General features: G+C 36.7%; 1 pseudogene; it reads left to right on the top strand.

Annotated features, from left to right (window-relative positions):
* The first annotated feature begins 5,958 nt into the window (after nucleotides 1-5,958).
* Nucleotides 5,959-7,858, top strand: LOC111381083 (annotated as a pseudogene).
* The last annotated feature ends 5,722 nt before the right edge of the window (nucleotides 7,859-13,580 follow it).

A 13,580-nucleotide genomic window follows, 5' to 3' on the forward strand; every position in this document is an offset into this window, starting at 1 on the left:
AAGAGGATGGATGGCACGGCTAGGATTGAAGGGGGCTAGTGAGAAGTTACTTGTCAAAAGAAGATTGCGAGCATTTATAGCCTCCGCTTCTGTTTTATTAATAGTGTGGAAGCGGTCTATCAAATTCCTTGAATAGCAAAGAGGAACGGGCCAAGTTTGGCCAAAATCAAGTTGGCGAGCAAAAAATTAAGGAGCATATATCTCTATCCCAGCCTTGGCATTAGTCCCAGTCAAATATCATGAAACAACTCCCTCCCGGTCAAAAATTGAATCCAAATAAACAAGGAAGTGTTCGCATTATCCAGAGTGGATGGGAGTTGCACATAATCTGGAGTCAAAAAGAGAGGAAAAGGAAAGAAGGAAGGGATCGAATCCAAAGTATAAAAGAATGAAAAAATATCCCTTCTGGACATATTTACAGGAGTCAGGAGCTCAATGGCAAGCTCGTAGCAGCTAGCAGAAGGGCTGAAAAAAGATAGAGCACCAAGCGATGGAAAATAAACTCTCAACCACATTTGAGCGAACCAAAGAGGTCCACTGCCAGTAGGAGATGCACCATTCTTCAACTGGGATTGAAGAGAAGCCATGCCCCTATAGAAGGCAGCTAAAAAGAAAGAACATAAATTCAGAGGCCTACCACGCGCCAATTCGTGCGCTATGGGTAAATAGCTCAGGGAGGGCTTTATGCTTGGCACACACAAAATGTATTTATAAGAAAGGCCACTCGCTCAGAATGGGGAGGCTCAGTGCTCGAGTGGTTATGAAGGTTTTGCAGACTTGAATAAGACTCGGTGAGGCCTTTACCAATTTTTGGGGCAACACCAGAAATCAAAATACCAGGGAAAATGGTATCGCCCAAAGGTGGCAAATTTACTAGGGCCCCAATATCCCTTAAGGTAATGGACATGAGGCCGAGAGGAAAAACAAAAGTATTATACTCAGAAGACCAAAAACTTAAAGTGATTGGAAAAAGTACTGGGTCAAAAATAGGGGGTTGAAGAGAGATTTCTAACAAATCAGAAATCCTAGCATTATCAAAAATTGTCTTAGTAGGACCGTGGTCCACAAGGTGAGCATGCCATCTACGAAAAACGACATCGAATTTAGGCCAAGTGTGAATACCTCTTTCGCGAAGTGGCCCCAGCGGCAAAGAATTTAGAAACGGAGGGCCATGAGTACAAGGGAACAGCTGACCGACCGCCGCTTGTTCGATGGCCTCGGCATTGTTGAATGAAGGACCTAGATAGAACTCATTGAGTTCGACATTAGCCGGTGCAAGAAAGTTCAGAGTTACATATGGCCGAGTAAGGAGTTTCTGAAAGTCTTCGAAACTGAAGAAGTCACCAGACTGAGATTGTGAAGCAGCCATTAGGGACGAAATAGAGTTTTGCAGAGTTACGTAGCAGAAAAGCAAGGAGATGAACAGTAATATTGCGAGAGAGGCCCGAAAAAATGAGGCGTGATTTAGTGGTGCAATGAAATAGCGTATTTGGGGGTTATAAGGGTTTGCAAACGTCGCACCTTTTCGGGCTATAGAAGAAAATAATGATTGAAATTCTTGAGAATTTCGAATGTTGTTGGGAAACACAAAATGAATATGGCAAAATTAATAATTGGTATTAATTCTGTCATATTGGGGGGTAATTGTTGACACACAAAAAGTTTAGCCCAAATCGAATAGCCCAAGGAACGAAGCCCAACTGGAAAATCCCCAAAATCAGATAGCCCAAAGAACGAATCAATCAGGCAATGCAGGATAAAGACCCAAATAGGGAAGCCCATGAACGCGGTAATACTATCGCCCAAGATTGCAAGTCGCCCAAGATTTGAGCGAATGAATTGCCATGCAGTCGCTCAAAGCTGTGACCCTGCTCTCGTCCAAACATTCGAGTCGCCCAGCATCTTAGCAAACATGAGATGTTATGGTTACCCAAAAGTGCAGTTATTGAGTAATCCTACCACGTCCCACGATTCAAGGAATTCAATTGAAGACGGTTGAACGACAAAAGTAATGACAGCAATTAGAGAAGGCAGTTTCATGACAAGTTGGCCACTACAAGGAAAGTGGGCAGTTATAGAGCGATCAAGCAGTTTTTAAGCGATTGATCACGAAGAGATCATCCAGGGAATATAAAAGGAAGAAAAGACATAGAGCAGAAGACCCCGAATCAAACACTCTCAAATAGAGAATATGTAACTTTCAATTTCTTAATTTAGATTTAAATATTTCTTTTACAGTAACTCGTGTGCTTGCGCTCCTTGGAGACATTCTGTTTTTATTTTCCAATTGTAAAGTCATCGCCAATAAAAACGCCCCTTTTTGGGACTTTGTTCAAGAGGTTTGTCCCTTACACAATCGTCTGATCCCTTTTTAATTGTTAGCGACTAACCCGCGTGAAACAATAATCATTGAGAAGACCAACAAAGACTACTATTTGTTTGTAGAATGGGTTAATCCCCTTATACAAGGCACTATACAATAATGCCCAATACAATGCCAAGGAGAGGGGTGTATAAGGCAAACTGATTTGTACAAGTAGCTCAATTCTTGTAGAATTAGACCAACCAAGGAAAATAGATCAATTGTGGAACTTTTCCCATACTCGACATTTTATTTTATTTTATTATTTATTTTTTTTTTGTGGTGGAAAGGGTATAGTATGAAATTGACGGGTCTAAGGCGGAAAAAAGGCTTGGAGGGGTGGTTTTATTTTTATGCCTGTATTAGGTGTGGAAAGGGTATAGTATGAAATTGACGAGTCTAAGGCTGGCAAAAGGCTTGGAGGGGTGGTTTCATTTTTATGCTTGTATTAGGTCATTGACAACAGCGGTTCAGTGTAAAATGAAAGCTAAGCGGGAAGGCTACTTCACTTTAGACAATCAGGCAAAAGCAGCGGTGTCGGGTTCCTTCTTGAACATTTTCCACCTTCTCTTTAGCTTGGACCACACGGCTTGGAAGGAAGAATTCCTTATTAAATTTCTTCAACTCAGCCTTAAATTTCCTTAGTTTCATGCAAAGTTGGTACATCGGAGTCCCTACATTCTCTCAAGGTAAAGAATACAATGATAAGTTGTCTCTCCACAGAAAAAGTAAATAAAAAAAATTTTAAAAATAAAAATAGAGAAAATAGTAATTATTTTCTCTTTGTTTTGAGGTAAATTCTTATATCGACATTAATCTTGCATGGAGAATTAAGAATAATAAAAATTAGTTTTCTTTTAAGTGCATTTAATTTTCTATTTCCGTGTTATTACTGGTGTCAACAAATGGGATCAGGCACTTAATCTATAATACTAATATGTTGCTTTGGTTGGAGTTCGTCGAAAAGTTATTTTTCAACTTTTAAGAATAGGCAAGTTGTTCGTCAATGTCCATTATTAGTGGATGAGCAATTCCCGATAACTTATCCAAAATTCTTGTCAATAAAGAAAAACATTTTATTTATTATTAATAACTCATACACCAATTAAGTTTTGTTATTGACAAATAACAAATTAACTACATAAACTTTCTTATATCATTTGATTCGATCTATTATTACATATCTAATATAAAAACAACAACAACAATAATAATTAATGATAGATATTATAAAACATTTATGACGAGTAAAGACAGACATTCCGAGAGATGGTATGACAACGTTTGCACTATAACGGTTAATCCAGTTGCGAAAAAATAGAAATATGGGTGAGGAAAATAAATGGATATAGTTTTGCAGTCGATCCTTCACCATGTCAATGCAAGAATCTTTGATAGTCCCTTGACTCATTCAAATAAGGAAATTCCTTCAATGAGAATAAATGTGTCAAAATATTGGGTTATGCTTGTGGTACACCATGGTATCCAACATGGTGTCCAAAATGAACACACTGTACCTCGGCATTGGCCTAGGTGCCTGCCACGCCGGGGCCCACCGACACCTCGGCCAATACCGAGGTGCCGTGTGTTCATTTTGTACACCATGTTGGATATCATGGTGTACCACTAGCATTATTCCAAAATATTTGTACCTTATTCAAAATGATTTTGTGGAACCCTGCCACATTGTCATGATCAAGATCAAAGAAACGAATTAAAAAGGCTTATTTCTAGGTGGGCATTATTATCTTCTTTTTTATTTTTTTAAATTTTTTTATAATTCTTTTAAGTTATAATTTAAAAACTGATTTCTTTAATTCATCTGTCTTAAATTCAAAACGGTCACTTGAAACCTTGAACAAATGAAAAACTCCAAAAAATTCCTATCGATTTACTATTTAGTATTTATATTTGAAACTTAAGCTTTTGTTGAAAACTTTGAAAAAATGTATAAAGTTCTTATAAATTCAATTTAGATGTTAGATAGGTATTATTTTTAATTATTAAATAATTCTTTGATTGATTAAAAAATAAAATAATATTAAAATATGAAAACGCATTTTTACGTTTTTTTTTTTTTTTACGCCTATACCTCGCCTAAATCACCTAACCCATAGTTTAACTTCTACATATCACCACGCATTACGCCTAGCAATCAAGGTGGCTGAGGGCGACCACTTTCTTGGGCAATCACTTGCAAATTGGTATCGAATTAAGCGGTATCGAATTAAGCTCGTTCAATCAATTTCAATAAAATGCAAATTGTTGTCACAAGTTCGTGAATATTATTTAAAAATTAATCAAAATATAATAAAGGCAACATTTAAATAAACATAAACACTGACAAAAGATTTTTTTCTATAAAACATGTGGTTGGTCCATAAAATATAAACACAAAAATACAAGAAAAGAAAATAAATTCAAAAGAAAAAGAGAAAAATTCCAATTGTAAACAGATATTTATATGTTGTATGATACTTAGATAAATTCTATCTAATTTAGAATAGTTTATTTTTATAAACACAAACCTTCGTTCTCGATATAATCACTTGAGTTTTGACTTTGCATACTATAATCTCTATTTCTTGTTCTTTTAGTGTTTCTCGTTTGCTCCTTTGGTTTATAATTTCTTCAAATGGTAAACAATACTAATAAAGAGACAGGAAGTGTAGGAGAGAAATTAGTATATAACATGACTTATATGGTCGTATCAACCAATCCAATCCAATAACTATCTAGATTTATTCGAATTTTTTGCAAATGAATGAAGTGGATTGCAAAAAGCAATGAAACCAAAGACGGATAAAGCCTCTAAACTATAAGTAAGCCTCCCCAAACCATACAAGAGCGCGTCAAGCCCATGCTAAGGATTTGGTTTAGATATGCTAGATTCCACCAAATATATAAATGGAACCTAACCATACATATCTTCCGATTATATCTTATAAATTATCCACACTAGGAATCCATACTTCCCCTCCAAAGGTAGAATACTTGGGCTAAGGGTCAAGTTGATAATTTTTCTTACATGCCCGACTAAACATACCAATAGTCACCAGATTCATATGAGCTACTGAGGAGTAAGCTATGATCTTCTTAAAATTAAAAGGTTGAACCCCAACCTTAAGGACCCCCACCGACCCTGTCCTGGGCCATTGTGGAGGAGGTAAATCGGAGTTAAGATTCCTAATTGCGTAGGAATTCTAAAGGGTGAACAATCGTCAGCAGTAAGGAGGAGCATATTCCCGAGGACCATGCCCGAGGACACATCTTTGCAACATGCGAAGCGTGATGGAGATGTGGTCGGGCCTTGTGTCTCGAGGACGAACATGCTCGAGGACACCATGGATGGATTTACAACTTTACCAAAATTAGTCATCGGGATATACTGATCGGGGATATCGTAAAATGTCACCATCAACGGCGAAGAGAAAAGTGAGGATTCGAACAAATTGAAAAATCAAGGGACAGAGAAGATGTGGAGATTTTGACCAAAAAATTAGACATTTCATGCCTTTGGAGAGTGCTTTGTCGTGCAAAGCCCCAGTATTTGTTATCGAGCCATTTCCATTATCTTTCTTTGATTACAGATCAAGATGAATTTATATCAATGTGTTTCGATTCTTCCAAAACACTACTTCTTAGTGAATTTTTTCCGACTTAGCCGACAAGGAATTCCATTAATAACTGGCCGTCGTACCTTTGAACAAACAAGGCACGAGAGATATAAGGAAAAACTGGCTTACGAAGGGTTTTTATAAATCTTCCCTAACCGACTTCGCGTTCGCCTTCAACGACAGCAACTTCTCGGACCGGGTCATCCGGATCGAGATAGCATCCGATTCGCTCGAGACCCGACCTGAGTCTCAGGCTTGCCATACCCTCACCGACTGGGAGCGCAAGAGCAAGCGTCACAGAGGCGACGTCGCCAAGAATGAAAATAATAAGCGAGCATTGAACAGTCAACATGTATACAAACAGTATACGTATACGTGCATGATACGTTATGGGGTATTGAATGATTATTTTTGGATTTTGATTCAATTTTTGTTCACTTATTTCACGGAGTTTTTTCTTGAATCTTGAGGGTTTTATGTAATTTTCACGTCTATCATTCTCTCATTGAAATTTGTGGTCTGATCTCTTATATTTAGTTGTTTTACTTATTTATTATTTTGAATTAATCAGAAAAATTTGTGTTTTGCAGTCTGCAGTTTCTTCAAAAAGCCGTCCGAGGGAAAAATACTTCCGAAAAAGGACTGCTGTGGTAGGGAAGAAAAGGAGCGATGGTGATGAAAAGTTGTACAAGGGGTTACATGGGTATACTGATTACAGGGCTGGGTTTCGAAGAGAGCACGCGATTGCCAGTGAGAAAGCTGGTGGAGCGCACGGACCTCTGAGGGCTTCTGCCCACATTAGAGTTTCAGCCAGATATTTGTAAAGATTATAAAGAAACTGGTTATTGTGGGTATGGAGATTCGTGCAAGTTTATGCATGACAGGGGGAATTACAAGTCTGGTTGGCAGCTTGAGAATGAATGGAATGAAAGAGAGAAGGCAAGAAAAAAAGCTTTGGCTTTGGGAACGAAGGATGATGATGAGATGAGCGATGAACACGATGATGATTCACTGCCATTTGCACGTTTTCTTTGTAGGGAGCCTTTTGCAGATCCCGTTGAGACCAAGTGCAAGTACTACTTCTGCGAGCATTGTGCATTGAAGGTAAAAGATTAGTTACATCTTTTTTTCTCCCTTGATGTGATATTATAACAAATTATAAATATAGGTTATAGATTATACGAGTTAACTTTTTTTTTTTTTTAATTTTTCATTGTTAATTTTTTAATTTTTTTTTCCTTTTTTTTTTTTTTTTGTTTTGTTTTGTTGCCGGGGGTGGGGGCGGTGGGTGTTGGGCAATCAATAGATAAATGTCAAACCTTCCATGCAATGGTTAATCTCTATCCTTAGCGAGTCTTCTACCTTTTGAACTGTAGTCACAATTTGTATGGGATAAAATCAATCAATCATAATGGCTATCCCTCAACCCCCTCCCTGAGAAAAAATAAAATAAAATGAGAACAACCCTACCGTTAAGAAACTACATGAGAAATTAAGTATACATCAAATTTATTTTTACATCTCATGAAGTCAGTTCATTGTTTGTATTACCGTGCAATAAGTAGTGCCTGTAACTTTGAAAAAGAGGGTACAAAGTGCTTATGTTTTCTAATTATAACTTTATTTGTTTACAGCACCATGCAAAAAGTAAGAGGTGCTTTGTGTGCAACCAGCCGACCAATGGTATATTTAACACAGCTTTTGAGTTGTGCAAGAAAATGGCTGAAAGAAAACGATGGGTCTGAGTATACACCATAATAATTTTGAAGGTCCATTTGTTCTCTCTCTTTATTATCAGTTCTCTTTCTGTACGACATTTCTTTTCAACAAAGGTTTGTATTTGTCTACGTTGTAATGGATTACCATTGAACCTGTGCATATTTTTTGCTGATGCAAAATTCAGTTATAGTAAACAATATGGATCAATCGGTCACTCAGTAACTGAGGTTGATAGTGTTTATATTGTTAACAAATAGTGTTGATAGTGTTTATTATCATTGCTTTGAAAGCCCTTTTGAATTTTTGAATTTACTAGTCTTTTGCTGTATTATTTTTAAAGTAATATTAGTGTGTCCAATGTTAAGGATTGAGCGGAGAAACGTGCGATGAATGAGATCAGAAAAATTAACTTAGGTGGGCAGTTGAAAAGTTACACAGGAAAATCATACTTTGCAAATATATCACTCTAAATTCCCAATGTTGTATTCTGGTTAGTCTTGGAAAGTAGCACGTGTAGATTAAATAATGTAAAAACGGAATGAATGAACGTAAAACTTAATAATCTGAAAACCAAATATAGCTTGAAGCCAGTCGAGAATATCTTCATCCTTTTACTTCTTATGATCCTGAGGCGAAGGAAGACCCCTGATATTTCCGAGAGCGTGAACAGTAGCTTGAATCTGCAACATCTGATCACCCAAGGGAGCATTTACGAAAGCAAAATAATCAAAAGCAAGTGTAAAAGTAAAGAAATGCAAATAATGTGCGTTAGTTGTTTGGGAACAGTTCTCCGAATATTTTGTAATTGCCTGATTTGCGTTGTCAGGATCAAGAGGGAGAATATTATAAGGAGCTTAAGCCCCTGTTTGTTATCCTTTAACAAATTAAATTGTTTGCTACCGTAACATTTTTCACCACTCATTCACATAATAAAATATTCTACACACAAACCAATAAAGTTTCTTTAAATTTTAACCACACATTTTTCAAAAAATAATATTCAAAACTCTATAATTTCTCCGATAATGAGAGTCAAACAAGCTCTAAATGTCCTTTTACTTTGGGACTTTGTCATGATCTTCCAATATCTATGCCACAGACATTCGCTACTACATTCAATTTGCACCCAAAAAAAATAAAAATAAATAAATAAATAAAGAAGATTACAGATTATGTATAAAATTCTATTTTAGCTTATGGCTTTCCAAGAACATACAGAAACATATGAATCATATGAAACACATAATTCATGTTTACATCATGGTCAACTTCAACTGCTTGAGTCTGATTGACTGCTCTCAAAACCTCAAAGAGAACATTGGCTATTTGGTATGCTATTGTCAAATGTGCACTTAACATTATAAATAGCCTAGTGCTTAAAATGAACCAAAAGCAGCACCAGCAAAAAGAAACCATTGTTAAGAGCATTTCCACAGGGAAAATAAATTAAACATGAAATTATTTTAATTCACCATGCTATTTCAACTGCTCAATTTCTCGTTGTTCTCCTAACCGAAATAGAAGGTCGCAGAGGCTGTAGATGCTCTTTCTACGTATGGAAATCGAAAACAGGAAAAAGAGCCAAAATCATTGGAAAAGGAAATCCCCCTTCTAGGGAAACAAAATTAAAAAAGTTCTTGATCTTGTGGTGGCAAAGGATGAATGTACAAAGTGCCACCACTGGGGAGAAATCTTGGTGGTCATGGCATGAATTTTTTGACGTATTTATTCACAATAATGAATATTAATGGTACAACATCCAAACACGTTCTATTTTCTCTACCTTTTTTTACTTTCTTGTCTTTTGTCATTAGCTTATGAAATGACGTCTAGCTTGCCTTTTAACTTAATCAAATAACGAAATTCCTTTAATTTCTTGCACTCTATTTTAGAACGTAAATATTTTCAAAGAGCCCCTTGGAGACAAAGTGCAACAGTGGTGACAGAGAAGTAGTAGTGCCATTGGTTCCATGGTCCTTTGATTGAGTTTAGGCCTTCCAATCACATCACATTTCATTCTTAACCAACAGATAATAGGTATTATGGAAGTTAAAGCATAACTAAAAAGCGACATGTTTCCTAAAACTTGGACACACTTGTTTTCCACCCCCCCCTCGTGAAGGACATATCCAGACTTTATGGGACAAAAGGAAAAAACACTCCACAAAAATGAATTCTCAGATCGCCAGATTCACCACTTAATACTTGAGTTCCCTTGAATATTCACCCAAGTATTTCATAAGATGGTGACCATATTATCTGTGCAAAAGTGTCACCCGAAAGACTTGCAAGAGCTTATGATTTAGCAACATTGAAATACTGGAGATTTACTACAATTACAAATTTTCCAGTTAGTTCTTCAATGTGAATGTTTGGCCTTCTTGACTTTTTTTACCCTGTCTACAAATGTTATTTATTGTCACACAAGGTGCTTTTATTTTGCATTCCCTTCTTTTGTAAAGAGACACTAACAAGAAGATATATAGGAACAGGTGCCTTATCTGTCATTGAAACACAAGCTACAAAAGCCTTTGGCCAACTGATATTAAGCTTTTTTTCTTCTAACAAATTTATATCAAGCTTTTATGGATATAAATAATTTTGATGCATCAGTGTATGAGAATTAAGCCCCTGTTTGGCCCATATATGTTATCTAATATATGTTATGCTAGAGTAGTACTTCGTTGTGATTGCTTTTTATATTTAAAAGTTTGAAATAAAGTACGCGGTTATTTATTCCATTAATAATTGTTTTCGATAATAGATACATGCGTTTTACGATCTTAATTTCTTGCACCCATTACTATGTAAAGAAAGACTTGATTAGTTAGGAGGCCAAAGACTGACAACCGCTTAAGACCCTTTGCACGACTAGACGATTGCTCAAAACCTTCATCGAGTGGCTGCATTGTCACTGCATTAGGTATGATTGGATTAAGAGTGCTTAATCTGAAATGAATGAAACTGGGGGAATCTGGCCACTGCAATAAGTACAGCGCTCGTCATCTGCTGATAGAAATAAAGCAGTGAAATAAGATTGGGACAATCAGCTGATATTGAGTTAATGTGTCGTCTTATGGTTTGAGCTCGAGCTTAATGAGTTCAAGGCTACCGAGGAAAAACCAATCTACTTAACGGTTGAGCTCAAATTCAAGGCTGTAGCTCCAATCAAACTCAAGCAACTCTTACAAAAAACTTGTAATGCCTTGGATTTTCTAATTGCAGATAAATAATCAAGCTCAAATTTTCTTTTACTATCAACAAGAAATAGAAGATATGGACTATTGATCTATTTGGGAATGTAACATAATACTTTATTAAGCCCTTGTTTTAACTTTCTGAGAAGTGATTTTGTGACAAGTCTTCCTTTTTTTAAAAAAAAAAATGTTTGGCTAAAAAGTAGAAAAAGTTATGATTCCACTTGCAAGATTATTTTATTTGGATACTGTGTTGTTAAAAATGAGTTTTTGAAAAGTTATTTTGAAAGTCAAAATCAAACAAGGGTTAAATTTGTGAAATAATCCTCTTATACAATGTCTATCAGTCAACTTTACATTTATTTTATCAATTCTATGTGTTTTACTTTGTCTTGGTTATATAAATGTTTGGCTAAAAAGTAGAAAAAGTTATGATTCCACTTGCAAGATTATTTTATTTGGATACTGTGTTGTTAAAAATGAGTTTTTGAAAAGTTATTTTGAAAGTCAAAATCAAACAAGGGTTAAATTTGTGAAATAATCCTCTTATACAATGTCTATCAGTCAACTTTACATTTATTTTATCAATTCTATGTGTTTTACTTTGTCTTGGTTATATTGAGAAGAAATATGTGAACTTCTCAAAATTATCAGAGTTCTATGTTGGTACCCTTTAATTATATTCTATTTATTTTATTTGAAACTCTTTTGGGTTAAAATGACAGAAGATATGTTGTTTCTTGGGAATCTTATCTACGAGCATGCTGGCATGTGCTATTTAGGGAAAGAATGTATCTGATTATTGTTGTTTTGCATGTGAAGTGTTTAGCTTATGCAATAATATGTTCTTGAATTGTCTCTAAACTATCCGTGTCGCATATAATTTTGAAACATAGGACGACAATTTTCTAGGATCTAGAAATCTTTGTCACGAGTCTAATATGTGAAGCGACCTATTCCATAATTAGTCTAAAATGCATTTAGTAATGCTATTTATGAGTAAATAGGTGAAACTTGTCTAGTTTACATCTTTTTGCTATGGAATTATTTTATGAATTTCTTCGTCTTGTTTGATACCCTGTAAATCATGGCATTTAATTCAAATTTTACGAGTTCATGAATCTTTTTAGAGCAATTAATGTCAACTATTTGATAGGATGCCAACTGGAAAGAACAAGTTCAAATGAAGATTGCACAACTCTTTGATTGAAAGAAAAGTGATTACAGATAAATAGAATGATAAACGAGTCTCTACTCCACTCCTCACTAAACAATTGCCTACTCTACCCTTTCTTACCGTCTTCTATTTATAACCTTCTTCTAAAAGAATTAGTTTGCTCACATGCCCCTCATAACAGAAATTAGTTTCCCTTCAGCTGTTGAGCCGCTTCTCCATCGTTCTGGGGCCTTCTAGAGTACTTGAATCGTATTGGAGGCCTATCATTACCCCCGGTTTCCAGAGACACCTTGTCCTCAAGGTGGACGTCGGGAAAGTGTTGCAAAATGGAGTTTACTGATTCTCAAGAAGCCTCTGACACAGGAAGATCCTTCCAAAGGATAAGTACTTCCTTTCCTGGAGGACGCCCAGGAGGTGCTTGACGTATTCCCAGAACTTGTGCTGGTTCCACTACCCATTCGAGGTCGGAACTTAGATGAGGGGGAATTAGTGGATTGACGACCTTCTGCCCTAGGGCTCTTTTAAGCTATGAAACATGAAAAATAGGATGTATTGCAGAGGAGGAGGGTAGCTTCAAATGATATGCCACTGGGCCAACACGTTTCAGAATTACAAAAGGACTAAAATACTTAGACCCCAGCTTCTCGTTGGGCTTGTTTGCCAGTGAGCGTAGGCGATAAGGTCGGAGCTTGATGTAGACTAGGTCCCCTACGGCCAATTGGATGTTATGACGATGTTTATTGGCTGTCATTCTCATCTTTTCCTGAGCACGACTGAGATGAGACTTTAATTCCTCTAACATATTATCTCTGTCCTACATCTGTTGTTCCACTGACTGTGATACCATGGTTTGATTGCCATAACGGATCAATGGTGGAGGGTCTCTTCCATAAACTGCTCGAAACGGAGTAGTGTTGGTAGATGCATGGAAAGTCGTATTATACCAATATTCGGCCCATGGCACCCATGTGGACCAACTTCGAGGTTTGTCAAAAGAGAAACAACGGAGAAATGTTTCGAGCACCTATTGATTATCTTCGTCTGCCCATCTGTCTGAGGGTGATAGGTTGTACTTCGACGGAGGTGAGTTCCCTGAAGGCGAAAGAGCTTTGTCTAAAAGTGGCTCATGAAGATTTTGTCCCGATCTGAAACAATGGAGCTGAGAATGCCATGGAGTTGTACTCTCTCTCTCTGACAAAAAGGGCTGCAACACCTGATGCCGTGTAGGAATGTTTAAGCGGTAGGAAATGAGCATACTTAGACGGTCTACTACCACCAATAAGGTATCGAACCCCTTTGACTTCGGTAATCCTTCGATAAAATCCATTGATATGTCTTCTCACACCCTTTGAGGATTAGGCAACGGTTGACGAAGACCTGTAGGTGATAGTGCAATTGTCTTATTCTGCTGACATACGGGACATTCTTCCACAAACCTCTTAACATCCTTCTTCATTCCTTGCCAATACAGTACACTTGCCAGCCTCTTATAAGTACGCAGAAACCCT

This window comes from Olea europaea, unplaced genomic scaffold (genome assembly GCF_002742605.1).
Source record: "Olea europaea var. sylvestris unplaced genomic scaffold, O_europaea_v1 scaffold2251, whole genome shotgun sequence".
NCBI lineage: Eukaryota > Viridiplantae > Streptophyta > Magnoliopsida > Lamiales > Oleaceae > Olea > Olea europaea.